We start from the raw sequence: 15,727 nt of genomic DNA on the forward strand, positions 1-15,727 counted from the left end.
TAATTTCTCTTGGATAAAGTAAATAAAGTGAGTTCTTCTTTGAGTGCTTGCTCATGTCAATTCCATTTTAAGTGTGCCGCGCGCCCACCTGCACAGTTGTCGAAGATTTCTGCATTAGCGGCATCCGTAAGATTGGCTGTGGCGCTCTCTGGAGTGCTGCGCTCATGCGTTGGTCACTCTTCTTTTCTGATGGTCCTCATTAGAGAGGGCTAGCTTAATTTTGCCCTATTTTGTTGGCAAATGATAACTGTGTAGCTGTGACTGAAATATATTTGAATTTGTTAGGCCACATTACATGAGCCTGCCTTTTTTTTTAAAGACACGCTACATTTTTTTTCCTCATGGTGTCATACGGCAGAGCTAAGGTTGTCTAGTGGCTTCACCAAGGCATTTCCATATCTTACACATTTGGATTTCTTTTAAGTTTAAACTTAATGCTGAGTTTCCTGGGTTTTATAATGCTTGTTTTGGGGATAAGTACAGCATTCCTATAAGGTTGTTATGCTAAATTATTGATGTATACTTTCAATCTTCACTCCATGTTGCCACAGCTTTTTCTGAGAATTTCCTTGTTTTTTAAAAATATTAAAATGTTCTTACATAAACAGGAAGCAAGAAATTGAAAGAGTGCTACGTGTGCCATTTGTAATGAGTTGAAGATCTCTAGTATCGGCAGAGCTGGGCAAAGAGCTGATTTTTTCAGTTTGCTGGCAGATTGAAAAACTCAGTTTGGGTCAAACCAAAAATTCTGAAACATTTCATCCACTTGAAAAAGTCGACACATTTTGTTTTGTGATTGAACAAAATGTTTCATTTCATTGTTGGACATTATAAATAGAAAAACAAAGGAAAGTGAGGACTGGCGTCCCAAACAGCAGGTCAAGGGCGAGGGGTTGATGGTGGTGCCACTTGCCTCCTTTTTAACTTTTAGCCCGGTTGTTAGGGGACTCACCTAATCACCAAGGTACTGTGGGGTGGGTCGTGCGCAATCTGTCCTGTGGAAACTGTTCTGCTTTTGTATAAATACTTGAACTGTCATGGTGCTAGGCGAGAGAGAGAGACTGATTCTACAGCCTGGTGTTTAGGACGCTCTTGCAATGGACCAGACCCAAGTTCAGATTCCTGTTCCACATCTAGCAAAGGGAGGGATTGAACCTGGGTCTCCCAAAATCCCAGTTGAGGGCCTTAGCTACTGGGCTAAAAGTTATAAAGGAGACCGCCACCTCCACTGTCACTCTCCCCCCTGTTTTGTGAATAACACTTAAGTCCCCATGTGAATTCAGCTGGAACTTTTTTTTTTCTTTTTGCATGAAATTATTCAATGAATTCATGTCAAATTCACAACTCGTTTCAATATCAAGGGTATGGAACAGCTTCCATGCAAGGAGAGACTAAAAGGATTAGGGCTGTTCAGTTTAGAAAAGCGATAACTAAGGGAGGGTATGATAGAGCGCTATCAAATCCTGACTGGTATGGAAAAGGTGAGAGAGAAGTGGTGTTTACCCTTTCACACAATTCATTTCACCAGCTGATCTCTGGTTTTTGTAGCGGTAGCAGGGTTAGTGCATACAAGAAGGGAAGTACTTTTTCACACAACTAACCTGTGGAACTCATTGCCCTGGGATGTTGTGATGGCCATAAGTGCAACTGGGCTAAAAACAAAAACCTGGATAAGTTCATAGAGGATAAATCCATCAATGGCTATTAGCCAAGATGGTCAGGGACACAACCCCATGTTTGGGGTGACCTAAACCTCTGACTATAAGAAGACATGAGTAGAAGACAGAAGAGGATCACTTGGTGATTGCCCTGTTCTGTACATTCCCCCTGAAGCTCCAGAACAGGACACTGTCGGTGACAGGATTTTGGGCAAGATGGGCCATGGTGTGTCCCAGAATGGCAGCTCTTATGTCAGTCAAAACTCTATTTTAGGTAACTAAACGATTTGTGCAAAAAACTTCTCCCAGCTCTAAGCATCAGCCCGAACTTTTCTTTATTCTATTTTTAACTATTAGGGCCAGGCTATCTCGTATGCACTGGAGCAGCACAAGGCAGCTGGAACACAGGGGCTGGTTAAACTGGATTTACAGCTGCTTTGTATTGCCAGAGCACTACAAGGCAGCTGGCAGGTACGAGGCAGTTTTCCCTTCCTGTCCACGTTCTCCTACCTGTGGGCGCGCCCCCTCCCCTCCCCCATGTCCCCTTTGCTCGTGCACACCTTATTGCCTCCATGCACATGCACGCTTCCTGGTCTCCTTCTCCTTCTTCCTTCCTTTCGTGTTGAATAGATCTGGTGTAGCAAGAAGTTTTTGAATAGAAATATTTAGAATTAATGGTCACTTTTTTTTTTGCTGACATTTATTCTTCAGCAGAGTCAGGTGCTTAACATCTTCAGAGGGAATGCCCCTCTTTCAAAATGGCCTGTCAACTCTTGAGCTCAATGGCTTGGAGGCCACAAGCTGCCTTTTCTTAGCCCTGATGGCCACTGTTTCACATGGCTCCCACTGGGAGTGAAGCAAAGCTTACCTCAGAGAAGATGATTGTCCCCTGCGCTGTCAGGGGGCAGAGGAGCCTGTGGCTTCTTGGCTGTGGGAGAGATACGGGCTTTGGGGGAATGGTAGCTGTTTTTGAAAGAGGACAATTCTTTGAATTTCTCTGAAGAGAAAAGTGTTCTTCAGCCACTGCTGTAAAAAGCACCATGAATCCTACATTTCTTTTCCAAAGGTACCGATTGCATTGAACCTAGTCAAGTTTTATTTCTCTGCCAATTTTTGTGTAGATGGACTATACCTGAGCTGACATCATGCAGGACATAAAAAGGTCTGGCAGAGTTAATTTTCTTAAATAACCTCTTTTAAATTTATTTCAACTTAAATGAATTAACAGATTTACTTGTTAAATTCTCAAACTTCATTCAGTACTCAGCATAAGTGCTATAATTTTGGGCAGGATAACATCTCAAATAGTGATCTCCCACTTTAAAACTCAACCTTGAGTCTGGAGCCACGACTGCCATTTCTATAGTAACAATAATCATCACAATAGCCAAACTATATAGTCTGAAAAAGAAAAGGACCCTGAGCTGCTGGAATCTCCTGGATTAAACTCTTCCCACCGGGAAACATTCTACGGGGAGGCGTTGCTGTTTAATTATTTATTTTGATGTTTGTAGCTCCTGTTGTTTGGTGGTTCTGGGAGTAATACACAAAAGATGGGACGCAGCAACTCCCGCTGAGGGTTTGCCCTAAACTCAGGTGTCAAGGCTTGTGAGGTGGTGCTCGACCTTGTGTATTGTAAAAAAAACCTCTGCTTCCATCCTCCCTTAGCTTTTGTTATCGTACTCACATTTGCATGAAGAGAGGAGGGCATCTTGATTCTTTGAGTTGCACTGTGGTCTGGCATTGTTTTGAATTCTTCTGTTGCATTTTGGCAAACTCCAGGGTAATGGTGTCTTTATTATCAATTATTATGGTAGCATGTAAGACCCTGAACAGGTCTGATCCCCATTGTGCTAGGTGCTGTACTATTCATCTGTGCAACACACAGTAATTCTGTTTTTGCAGCCCAGGAGGTACTGGGCCTAGTGAGAAAGGTGAATTGCATTCTCCTGCCAAGTGACCATGGCAGTAGACAAAATCACTGTCTAGGGTGCACAGCTGGCCAACTTGAAAGGAAGTTTCTCAACTGCTGCCTTATCCACGTCCGTGGCTGCTCCACTTGCACAGTGACTGGAATACGGATATGAATGAATTGGAATACTCAAGAAGGAGGGGCCAGTCTGACTGTACCAAACATGTAGACATGCTAGCACCACCATCCCATTGTGTTGAAGCCTGCTTCAACCCTGCATCTTCGTGACTTCCAGTTCAAAAAGAAAACTATTTTTACTTTGTCTGTTACTTCTACTTCCCCTCTGTCAGAAACTGTTTTCGTTGCATCCATCGATGTAATATCTAGGTGCTAGTCTTCACTACTGGCATGCCATCTGCCACAGATTCACAGGATCGGACCTATGCCCCAGCTTTTAAACTGTCTCTTGGAGGGGCCCCGTCAGTGTGCCAGTCCCCTAAGAGGTCTCACTCTTCCTTCAGCTTCAGTCACGTGGCCTCCCTGCCTCAGAGACTGAGCCTCTGGATTCCAACCCTCTTGCTTCACACCTGCACGTCCGCACTGAGAGAGGCTCCTGGTCAGAGACTTGTAGCCTCTTCAAAGACTAATGCACCTCTGCAAGTAGTTGCAGTGACACCAGACAGCCTTTTCAAAACAGAGTGGGATTTATTAGTCAATTGGAGCACAGCATTGGGATATCTTTAGGTTAGTATAGAGAAATAAAGGTCAAAACATAGTCCATCTAGCCAAACCAGAGCAATCCAGCAGCCAAGCTGTAATGGATTCCATTTTAGGCCTTTTCCCTCTGGGTATGTCTGCACTGTAACCAAACACCGATAGGTAGCCCGTGTCAGCTGACTCAGGTTCATGGGGCTTTGGGTATGGGGCTGTAAAATGACAGTGTAGATGCTTGGGCTGGAGCCTTGGCTCTGGGACCCTCCACCACTGCAGTGTGGGCATATCCTCCATGACCCCTTAATCAGTCCAAGGTGAGAGCAGCCAGCCTCTTCCAGAAGCCAGCCCTTTTCTCTCCTGCCGGCCTCCTCCAGGCAGGCCCATGCTGAGTTCACAACCCCACCTGCTGGAGCTTTCCACTGTTGAGTGTAGATTGTTCAGTCAATGGAGCTTTTGTTGTGTTTCTGGAGCCTCTGTTGATCTGAACCAGATCCTTAATGACCCTATTCATTGCATCCCAGACTACAAGGTGACACCCACACCTCCTTTCCTTTGCTGTGCCAGGGACTCTTTTGCACCCACTGGGTAGGCAAACAAAGTACAGAGGGAAACTGAGGCACACTCACTGTTTATAAAAATATTACAGAAAATTCCAACTTCTGACTACCCTCACTCAACCAAAGCCATCTGGTTATGTGTGTGTGTGCATGCAATGCCAAATCAAATGAGAGTGAAGCACTTTCCACTCCAGCACTAACTCAGGAGGATGTTGAATAGCAGCACCTTAAGTGAGATATTTTTAGTCAGCACATCTGGATACCTGGCATCTGAGCGTTTTAAAGAGCTGTCCTTGGAGCTGTGGATGGTTAATGTTGTTTTTTTCAATAATTCTTGTGTCAAGGTTCCTTCCCCACTCTGAACTCTAGGGTACAGATGTGGGGACCTGCATGAAAAACCCCCTAAGCTTATTTTTACCAGCTTAGGTTAAAACTTCCCCAAGGTACAAACTATTTTACCTTTTGCCCCTGGACTTTATTGCTGCCACCACCAAGCGTCTAACAAATATATAACCGGGAAAGAGCCCGCTTGGAAACGTCTTCCCCTCCCCACCCACCCCCAATCCTCCCCAAACCCTACACCCCCTTTCCGGGGGAAGTCTTGATAAAAATCCTCACCAATTTGCATAGGTGAACACAGACCCAAACCCTTGGATCTTTAAGAACAATGAAAAAGCAATCAGGTTCTTAAAAGAAGAATTTGAATTGAAGAAAAAGTAAAAGAATCACCTCTGTAAAATCAGGATGGTAAATACCTTCCAGGGTAATCAGATTCAAAACATAGAGAATCCCTCTCAGCAAAACCTTAAGTTACAAAAAGGCACAAAAACAGGAATAGACATTCCATTCAGCACAACTTATTTTATCAGCCATTTAAACAAAACAGAATCTAACACATATTTAACTAGATTGCTTATTAGCCTTATACAGGAGTTCTGACCTGCATTCCTGCTCTGGTCCCGGCAAAAGCAACACACAGTCAGAGAGAACCCTTTGTTCCCCCCACAGCTTTGAAAGTATCTTGTCTCCTCATTGGTCATTTTGGTCAGGTGCCAGCGAGGTTATCTTTAGCTTCTTAACGCTGTACAGGTGAAAGGGTTTTTCCTCTGGCCAAGAGGGATTTAAAGGTGGTTAGCCTTCCCTTTATATTTATGACATCTTGGAACACTGGGTAAGTTCCAGAAGTCTGGAAGAAAGCTAATACTGTGCTAGTATTTCAGAAGGGTAAATGAGACAACCTGGGTAATTATAGGCCTGTCAGCCTGATACTGATCCTGGGCAAGATAATGAAGCAGCTGATACCTGACTTGATTAATACAAAATTAAAGGAGAGGAGTATAATTAATGCCAAGCAACACGGGTTTATGGACAATAGATCCTGTCAAACTAACAATCTCTTTTTTGCAGAGATTACAAGTTTAGTTGAGAGAGGTGAGTGTGTTGATGCAGTATGCTTACAGTTCTGTAAGGCATTTGACTTGGTACCACATGACAATTGGATTAAGAAACTAGAATGATACGAAATCAACATGGTCCACATTATATGCATTAAAAACTGGCTAAATGACAGATCTCAAAATGTAATGGCAAACAAGAATCCTCTTCAGGCAGTTTTGGTTCTAGTGGGGTCCCACAAAGAGCAGTTCTTGGGCCTGTGCTATTTAATATTTTTATCAGTGACCTGGAAGAAGACGTAAAAACTGAATGTCTGCAGCACCATCTAAACAGCCCTGTAGCCCAAGCCAGGCCAGCCGCTGGTGTTTAATTGCAGTGTAGGCATACCCTAAGACTCCTTCATGGACTGGGACTCCCTTGTGCTACGTTCTGTACAAACACAGAACAAAAAAGTTCCCTGAGGATTTTACAATGCAAATGTAAAACCAGAGAACAGATGGATACATGCAGACGGGCATACATGGAAACAGCAAGATCGTATTGATCAGTATGATAGGTGGGGATAAAGTTTTTGCAGATGACACAAAGATTGGGGGAGTAGTAAATAATGGAGAGAACAGTGGTAAATAATGACCGAGCACGATCTGGATTGCTTCATAAAGTGGGTGCCAGCAAAAATATGCATTTTAATATGGCCTGATGTAAGGTCAACTTGTAGGAACAAAAGAATTCAGATCATACTTGCAGGATGGGAGACTCTACCCTGGAAGGCAGTGACTCTGAAAGGATCTGGAGGTGGGGGCCAGCTGGATAATCAGCTGAATGTGAGCGCTCAGTATGAGGCTGTGGCCAAAAGGCCTAATGCGATCCTTGGGTGTATAAACAGGGTATCTTGAGTAGGAGTAGAATCTCAACTATACCTACAAAATGATAAGTTCTAAACTCACTGCTGCCACTCAAGGAGAAGATTTTGGAGTTATCGTGGATAGCTCTCTGAAAACCTGTGCTCAATGTGCAGTGGCAGTCAAAAAAAAAAAAAAAAAAAAGCTAATGCTAGGAACCATTGGGAAAGGGATCGCTAATAAAGCAGAAAATATCATAATACCACTGTGTAAATCCATGGTGCCCCCACATCTTGAATACTGCATGCAGTTCTGGTCGCCCCATCTGTAAAAAGATGTATTAGAATTGGAGAAAGTACAGAGAAGGGCGACAAAAATTATTAGCAAAAAGAAAAGGAGTACTTTTGGCACCTTAGAGACTAACCAATTTATTTGAGCATGAGCTTTCGTGAGCTACAGCTCACTTCATCAGATGTTTACCGTGGAAACTGCAGCAGACTTTATTAGGGGTGTGATATTGGCAGACCAGGTGCCAGTTCATGCCAAGGCTCCTATGTCTCACTGAACATTGATAGTTGCATAGCTGGAAACCAGTCTGGCTTGTGTGTTACTCCTGGGGGAATTCTGCGCCACTGCGCAATGCAGAATTTTGTAGAAATTAATGTTGCGCAGAATTTCCTTTCTTCCCCACAGAAATGGTCTGTAGAGATGTTGGTCGCCCCTAGGGACCTCTGGACCTGGCAGAGTCCAGTTTGCAAATACAAGACAAGGCTTGAGGGGGACGGAACTGGAGGGTTCCCAGCAACTACAGTTCCCAGCATGCCCTGAAGGAAGGAGGCGGCGGTGTGCAGGAAACCGTGCAAGCCTGGGACCCAGCATCAGGCTCTTTCTCCCGCTGGATCCCTGGGCTCTAGGAGAGTAGGCTCTGAGTGTCTGGGCCGGGGGGAAGGCCTGCAGCTGGCCTCTGTGGGGGAGAGGGTGTGGGTGTCTGGCCCCCGGCTGGGCTCGAGGGGATGGGGGTGGAAGGGTGCAGAGAAGCAGCAACTGGGTTGTCATAGGGGTTTCTTTAATGCTCTACTCCTGGGGGAATTTTAGTGTGTCTGTATTGTTACAGACATACTTGCTGACAGGTATTTTGAAATAAATTACCAAAATAATTGAAACTGGTGTTTATTATATAGTGTTATTTTGACAAATAAAATTTGCAGAATTTTGCAGAATTTCAACATACTGTGCACAGAATTTTAAAATAGTGTGCGCAGAATTCCTCCAGGAGGAGTGTGTGTTAGTAGTGTTAAAACAGGCTTTAGATTTTTAAAGATGTTTAGTGTTTGGACTTGCTTGTGAGTTGTTGCATGTATTAATCTCACTTATAATATCTGTATCCCATGTTATAAAGTAATATTTAAGTGTTGGCTCTGTAACTATAAAAGTGTTTAGCTATGAAAATGAAACCCCCATAGTCAGGAGACAAACATTAAATATCAATTTACACAAGATGTCATCTTCTGCCCTGCAAAAGAAGGCCTGTACATACCTACAAACCATTGTGGAACATAAGTGGACAAAAGACTTTGTTGGTTGTTTTCCGTATCCCCACAAAGCAGGGACGTGCACAAACACTCGTCCCATCACAGCTTGAACGCTGGTGGAAGGGAATAAAAATTCCTGTGAAGAAGAAATTGTCATCACGATGCTGCTTGGAATTTGGAGAGGCCAGTATTTCTAAATATTAGCATGGGATCCCAAGCTGCTTAGCTTGGGTTAGACCTGAGGTCCTATAGAGTTTGCACATTATAGCAGCTTCTATTACTTTTTGGAACCTAAGACTGTAACTCATTGGTGTGTGTATGTTTACCTGCTTTAACCTTGTAAATAACTCTTGTTTCCTTTTCTTAGTTAATAAGTCCTTAGTTTATTACAGGATTGGCTACAAGCATTTGTAGTTGGTGTGTGATCTGAGGTGCAGTTGACCTGGGGTAAGTGACTGGTACTTTGGGACTGGGAGTAACCTGAACATTGTTGTACCAAAGATCTTTACAAGGGACCTCTATTACAAAGGCAAGTTTGCCTAGGTAGCGGGATAGACTGGAGTACCCAAGGGGACTGTCTATGACTCCATGGTAAGGTTCTTACAGTGCCTGTGGAGTTCACACTCGGTGAAATCTAAGTACAGAACTCACAACCAGTTTGGGGTTTGTAACAGTCTGCCCTGAGCCTGGCTGTCACGTTCATGAGCCACTCCGTGCAGCTTGACAAGGGGAATGGAACAGATTCCATGTGAGGAGAGATTAAACAAACTGAAACTGTTCGGCCTAGAAAAGAGACGGCTAAACAGGGATGATATAGAGGTCCATATAAAATCACGAACGGTGTGGAGAAAGTGAATAGGGAAGTGTTGTTTACCATCTCACATAACACAAGAACCAGGGGCACCCAATGAAATTAAGAGGCAGTAGGTTTAAAACAAACAAAACAAAGTATTTCTTCACACAATGCACGGTCAACCTGTGGAGCTCATTACCAGGGAATGTTGTGAAGGTCAAAAGTATAATGGGTTAAAAAAAGAATTAGAGAAGTTCCTGGAGGATAGGTCTATCAATGGCTACTAGCCAACATGGTCAGGGATACAATTCCATGCTTCGGGTGTCCCTAAATCTCTGACTGCCAGAAGCAGGGACTGGATGACAGGAAATGCATCACTCACAATTGTCATGTTACGTTCATTCCCTCTGAAGCATCTGGCCACTGTCAGAAAATGGGATACTGAGCTAGATGGACCATTGGTCTGACCCAATATGGCCATTCTTATGTTCTTATTGTTATATTACCTCTGTATTTAGCATTGGTGCAACAGTTAACTGGAGTATTGTATCCAGTTCTGGTGTTCACAATTCAAGAAGGATGTTGATAAATTGGAGTGGGTTCAGCGAAGAGCCATGGGAATCATTAAGGGATTAGAAAACGTGCCTTATAGTGAGAGACTGAGGAACTCAATCCATTTAGCTTAGCAAATAGAACATTAAGAGGTGACTTGATTATAGTCCTTAAGTGCCTACATAGGGAAGAAAATTTGATAATAAATGGCTCTTCCAGCTAGCAAACAAAAGTCTTACAAAATCCAATGGCTGGAAGTTGAAGCTAGACAAACTTCAAACTAGAAATAAAGTGCAAATTTTTAACAATGAGGGTAATTAAGCACTGGAACAACTTTAAAAGGGTTCTGCATCACTGCAAATTTTTAAATAAAGATATTGGCTGTTTTTCTAAGGACATGGTCTAGTTCAAACAAACTATTTCAGGGAAGTCCTATAGCCTGTGTTATACAAGATAGCAAAGTAGATTATCACAATGGTCTCTTCTGCTCTTCTGGCTTTATAGTCTATGAATATTTGAAATTGTTCCATGGCTTTCTTGAGATGGAAATGGAGTAAAGAGTTTCAAAACTTTCTGGGTATGTATATTACAAGCCCACAGCTGAAGTGTGTCTTTGGGTAAATAACGCCATAAGCAAGGAGAATGAACGTAGCCCTGCAGGATATATTTGGACCTACAGAGAAGCAATGACTGGTAGCGGCCTCAGTCCTCCTTTGTGATGCACAGTATGGATTTTTCAGTGTTGTCTCTGATCTCTGTAGGTCTATATGTCAGAATGAATGAGATAAGATAGAAACTGGTTCAAATGGAGTCCAGATCTTCTAGTTTTGAGCCTTTGATTTTTAGGAGATTCCTTTGCATTTGTCCCTTTTCTAGATCCTAGGAAGCTCTGGATCTAGCACTTCAATGGAAAATGACAAAGCATCCATTTGTAGTTCTCGCTGCAGCTGTCTAGTTCTCACATGAACTTCTTGAAGTGAAGGTACTAACCAAGGCAACACCTCAACACCCTGGCCTTTCCTGGCCAATGTCCCACCTCCAGCTATGGCCACCCCGATACTTCAGAGGAAGGAGATTAAAAAAACAAACAGAAAGCATTGGGATGGAAAAATCTCCTCCTGACCCCTGCAGGTGACTGGCTGAAACCCTGAATCCATGCGCTTTCAGGTACATAAGACATAAACTAAAAGTGAGCCCAGGGCTACCAAGCCCTGTTCCTTGCCATTACAAGCAACCCCTTCATACAATTCCACTCAAACTTGTCCCGCTTTCTCTTAAAACTAATTAAATGGTCACCATAGCTCCTATTGCGAGGCTGTTCCAGAGCCTCACCCCTCTGATGGTTAGAACCCTTCTAATTTCCAGCCTGAATTTGTTCATGGATAGTTTGATATTGTACTTCATCTTAAATAGCTGTTCACCCTCCCCGGACATGTGTGGTCTGCCCTTGGAGTTGGAGAACCCATCTGCTGGAAGGGTGAGTCTGAGGCTATGTCTGCACTGTGAAAATAAAATGTGTGTTGGTCACTTGAGTTAGACCAGCAGCAAAGACATGGCAGCTCAGTTTTTGGGTTAGCCGCTCAAGGCAAAACCTAGACGGGGGAGCCTGGGGTTGAAGTCAAGCTGCTAACCAGAGCTAAAAGAAGAGTCGCTGGGTCTTCACAGCTACTTTAACCCAAGTTAGCAATTTTTGCAGCGTAGTCAGACCCCGAGTCTTTAATCTGTGACTTGGGCTTGAGGACAACAGCTTCCTCACACATCCACAACCCTAGCAGGGTGTGCTGGCATTTCCCCTCTAGTTCTTTCCCCAAAGTTGGGAAACTCACTGAAATTCCCTATGTGGTGCTACTGGCTCAGTGTGATGTTGGGTAGAAGTGTGAAGGCTGCCATGATTGAAGCTCCATGCTATTGCTCCTGTCCCAGCAGAGGGTTAGGTGGGGCTGTGTTGTTGTGTGTCAGGGTCCAGCTGAGAGTTAAAATTAACATCCTGGCCACTGAAGATCTCATGACACCCTTCATATGCATGGAAGATTTCTGAATTCCATTTATACCGAAAACCAGTGTTAATTACATTCTGCCTACTTAAATCTCCCCTATGCGCTTTCTTCCCTTTTTTCCATAGCTATTGTGTTGCTGTGATGCTGTTAAACAATCACCTCAGTTTACCGTAGAAACAGTAAACATTTCAGTGGAGGGTAAAGTAATCCCTCGGCATGTAATCTTAAACCCATTTAACATTTTTTTGTCCTTCTGAAGCTAAAAGTCCATTGTTGGTTCTACACAGGTGCAACTGGGTATTGCAGCACTATGGTATTGTGAGATGAAGGTAATGATATTTATCTTTAAACCGTATTTCACGATCTCTGTTGAATCCTCACAGCCCCTCAGTAGGTATCCCCATTTCATAGAGGACAAAGCTGAGACAAAAGAGGTTAATGGTCTTGTCTAAGGGCACATAAGAAGCAGGTTTCAGAACTGAGATCAGAGCTCTGGAGTTCCTGGGTGTAGCTCTGATGTTCAAGCAACAACTTTCTCAACACCATGATTAACCAGTCCTTCGAGGCGGAGCCACATCTAGAAGCTGGGTGCTCTTCTCTGTTTGGAGGCTGCTAGCAGTGCACAGCACCCTCCCTGAGGAGCGCAGAGTACAATTAAACAGAAGCAGTGATGGGCTTTGGAAATTGATCTGCTTTCCCTGCAGTTGTCTACATAGAAAAGCTTGTGCAGGTACTAATTGGTGCAGAGTAGTAAAGTCACCCCTGCTCCAAAGTGAGCCAGTTCTGCTGGGAATTGTGTGTGTGTCACCCTCCTACTCATCTGTGTTCTCCTCAGGGACTGGGCCAGCTGGCTGTCAGGGTGGGTTGCTAGGAAACCAACATGCTTTGGTCTCAGTTTCCTTAGGACAAGACCCCAGCCAACACTTCAGGGCCTGAAACCAGCATGGATCAAACGGAAAATACAAAAGAACAAGTGGAATGCTGTGACCCCAAACCCTCCCCCCAGTCACCCAGCTCAAATTCTTTCCATGGGCTTGTGATTCTTAGAAATGAATCTCAAACAGTTAGGAAAGGGGCAGGCAGAGGGACCTGTGCCTGCCCGTTTCACTTCAGGAGCAATTTCCTGTTTGCATAGGACTGGGAAGGTAGAGTCTGTAGATCCCACACAGCAAGACTTCCTTTCGCTTTTAAATTCTGAAGGCTTCACCTGTCACTCCCTCTTATTTCTGTGACTGCAGAGTGCAAGGTTTTGATTCTCTGCCCTGGGGTAGGGTGTGTCATCTTTGAGTATCAGGACTCATGGTGAGGGGATAAATAGCAGGTAACGTATGATCTCAGTAAACCCTGATTGACCTTTCCCACTGATAGATTTGGAAAAGTCTGCTCCTGGGACACAAGGACAGTGCTAGCCCTGAACTCTCCTCAAATTTCTCAGGTCTAGTCAGGAAAAGTTTGGCAGCATAACTATGTCAGTTAGTGTGAAAAATCATAATCCCAGGGGCTGTCAAAATTCCTAGTGTAAACGTAGCTGTCCTGGCAAAACCCCCGACAGTCGAGCCTGGGACGTACAGCCTATTTCAAAGCACAGGCAGCTGTGAGAACTTAGCGCTTCTCCCAGTCAGAGCAGGGTGGCTCAGTCCCAGGTCGATGCTGTAAGCAGATAGAGCACCCTCTGGAGTCTGCCTGAGCAGAGAAGTTAGCTGCCAAATGCTAACGTGTCTTTACTGAGCATGTGAAAACAGGTTCTTTTTTTTTTTTTTTAAAGGCTCATAACTTGGCCAAATTGATGTGTTTTCATAGGAGCTGCACGAGGCACATCCCTGACACCAGTGCATCCTCTGTCAGATTTCAAGTATCTCCTCCAAAGTATTGAGGTGCTAGAGCTTCTAAAAATTCTCATTTTGTATAGGAGGGCCATTTTGAAGAGGAAGGTTGTACAGTATTTCTTAAAGGCAGTCATCCCCTGGACTCACCTAATCTTTCTTGGAAGATTTTGTTCCATAGCAGGATGCCCTCAACCAATAGGTAAAATAATCCTATTCTCTGTGTGAGACTGGAAGCTATTTGGAGCAGGGACTGCCTAGTCTTGTGTCTTTGTTGGCACCTCACTCTATGACGTATCCTTTATTATCCAAACTGTTCACATTCCATTCAAGTGATTTTATTAAATATTAACAAACTTTCATATCTATGCATGATATTAACACAGTTTGACATTGTGTTTAGCTCATAGCTATTATCAAATAGCTTCCTAACTCTGTCCACTAACAGAGTTTCCTTATGGGCTACTCAGATCAAATTAACTAGGTGGGGAGGTTTGTGATGGTCCTTGGTTCCTGGGAGAGTTCTTTCTACAGTCTTGGGCCAGCCCCCAAGACAGCTTGGTCTCTTGCAAAGATGAACTTTGCCCTTATGGTAGAAAGTTCCATTGTGTCAGAGGAGTCAAGATGTCAACTATGATCTTCATCCTGGAGCTTTAGGCTCTTTTAGATACCCTGGGCCCAGGCCATTGAGTGCCTTGAAGATTAGGACCAAGACCGGGGTAGTCCATTATTTTTTTTTGTCATGGTCCAAATTTCTTAGTCAAGGTCCAGACTCCAGAGAGAATAATAATAATAATTAATGATAACAAGTAAGTGATTTTTGGGGTTCGTTCAAAAGCATTTGGTGGTCTGGATTTGGCCCACAGTCCACCTATTGACTACCTCTGACCTAGATCTTTAACTTTATTTGATATTCTGTGGAAAGCTAGCACAGGGAGTGAAGGACTGGTCTGATGTTTGTGGTAGCCTGTGTTGCTGAGAAGTAGTGCTTTGTGCCAGCTGGAGTTTCCTAAGGCATGAAGGCTTCATTGCGAGGCATATTTCATTGCTGTAGCCCAGCCACGAGGTGACATAGGTGTGTGTAACTGAGGCTGGGTAATCCATCTCCAGGATGGAGCAGAGTCTCCTAACCAGCTGGACATGGCAGAAAGTTACTCTCAGATGCTTGACATCGGTGAGGACGGATGACTGAGGGCCAACTTAGGTCTGTATATTTTCATTGCCGCCCTTGTTAACGTTTGTGTAGGACAGCTCAGAACCTGATATTGTTCATCTCTGTGGTACTGGTATTCTGGTACTGGTACTCTCACTTACGGCGAGAGTAAGACCATAATCCTCTGGGGGCACTGTTGCTACTATAGGATTATCTCTTGGGATTCACTAAGGTACATTGCTGTTTTTCAACCTTTTTTCATTGGTGAACCACCCCCCCCCATCCCCCCAAATTTTTGACTGGAGGTGCAGATACCTTTGGAAATCTTAGACAGTCTGTGGCCCTCCTGGGGTCCTCAGCTCACATGCTGAGAACCACTAGTGTAGGAAGTTAGTTATAAACTATGTGAAAACAGGATATTCATCAGTCTTTGTCATTGTCACAGTTCAGGGCAGCTGCACCTGTATTCTCCCTCTGAAGTCCAGCAAGAGCACCTCTCCTAGGCTTCTCTCTCTCCAGCCATCATCTCTCTTGGGCAGCGACACACATCTCTCCCTCCAGGTTGCACAGTTCCCTGTCTATGCTGTGAATTCCCCAGCAAGTCAGATCACTCATATCATGCTAAAAAGCTTACCAAATATCACCTTCCCCCATCTCCACAAGGGCTGTGGTCAGTGTCAGTCCTTCCAGCCATTCCCTAAGGATTGGGCCCACGCCTTGGACAGAAGTCCTGTCTGTTTGCTGGATCAGAAAAAAGGCCCTGAGTCTGTTTAAATTCAGGCCTTTTATCCAAAAGTCC

At 44.0% G+C, this 15,727-nt stretch overlaps 1 protein-coding gene across 2 annotated transcripts in view; it reads left to right on the top strand.

The window, feature by feature from the left end:
- ZFHX3 (zinc finger homeobox 3) overlaps positions 1-15,727 on the top strand; it is a 283,633-nt gene that overhangs the window by 118,256 nt on the left and 149,650 nt on the right. The window lies entirely within an intron of this gene.

Source organism: Lepidochelys kempii, chromosome 12 (genome assembly GCF_965140285.1).
Source record: "Lepidochelys kempii isolate rLepKem1 chromosome 12, rLepKem1.hap1, whole genome shotgun sequence".
NCBI lineage: Eukaryota > Metazoa > Chordata > Testudines > Cheloniidae > Lepidochelys > Lepidochelys kempii.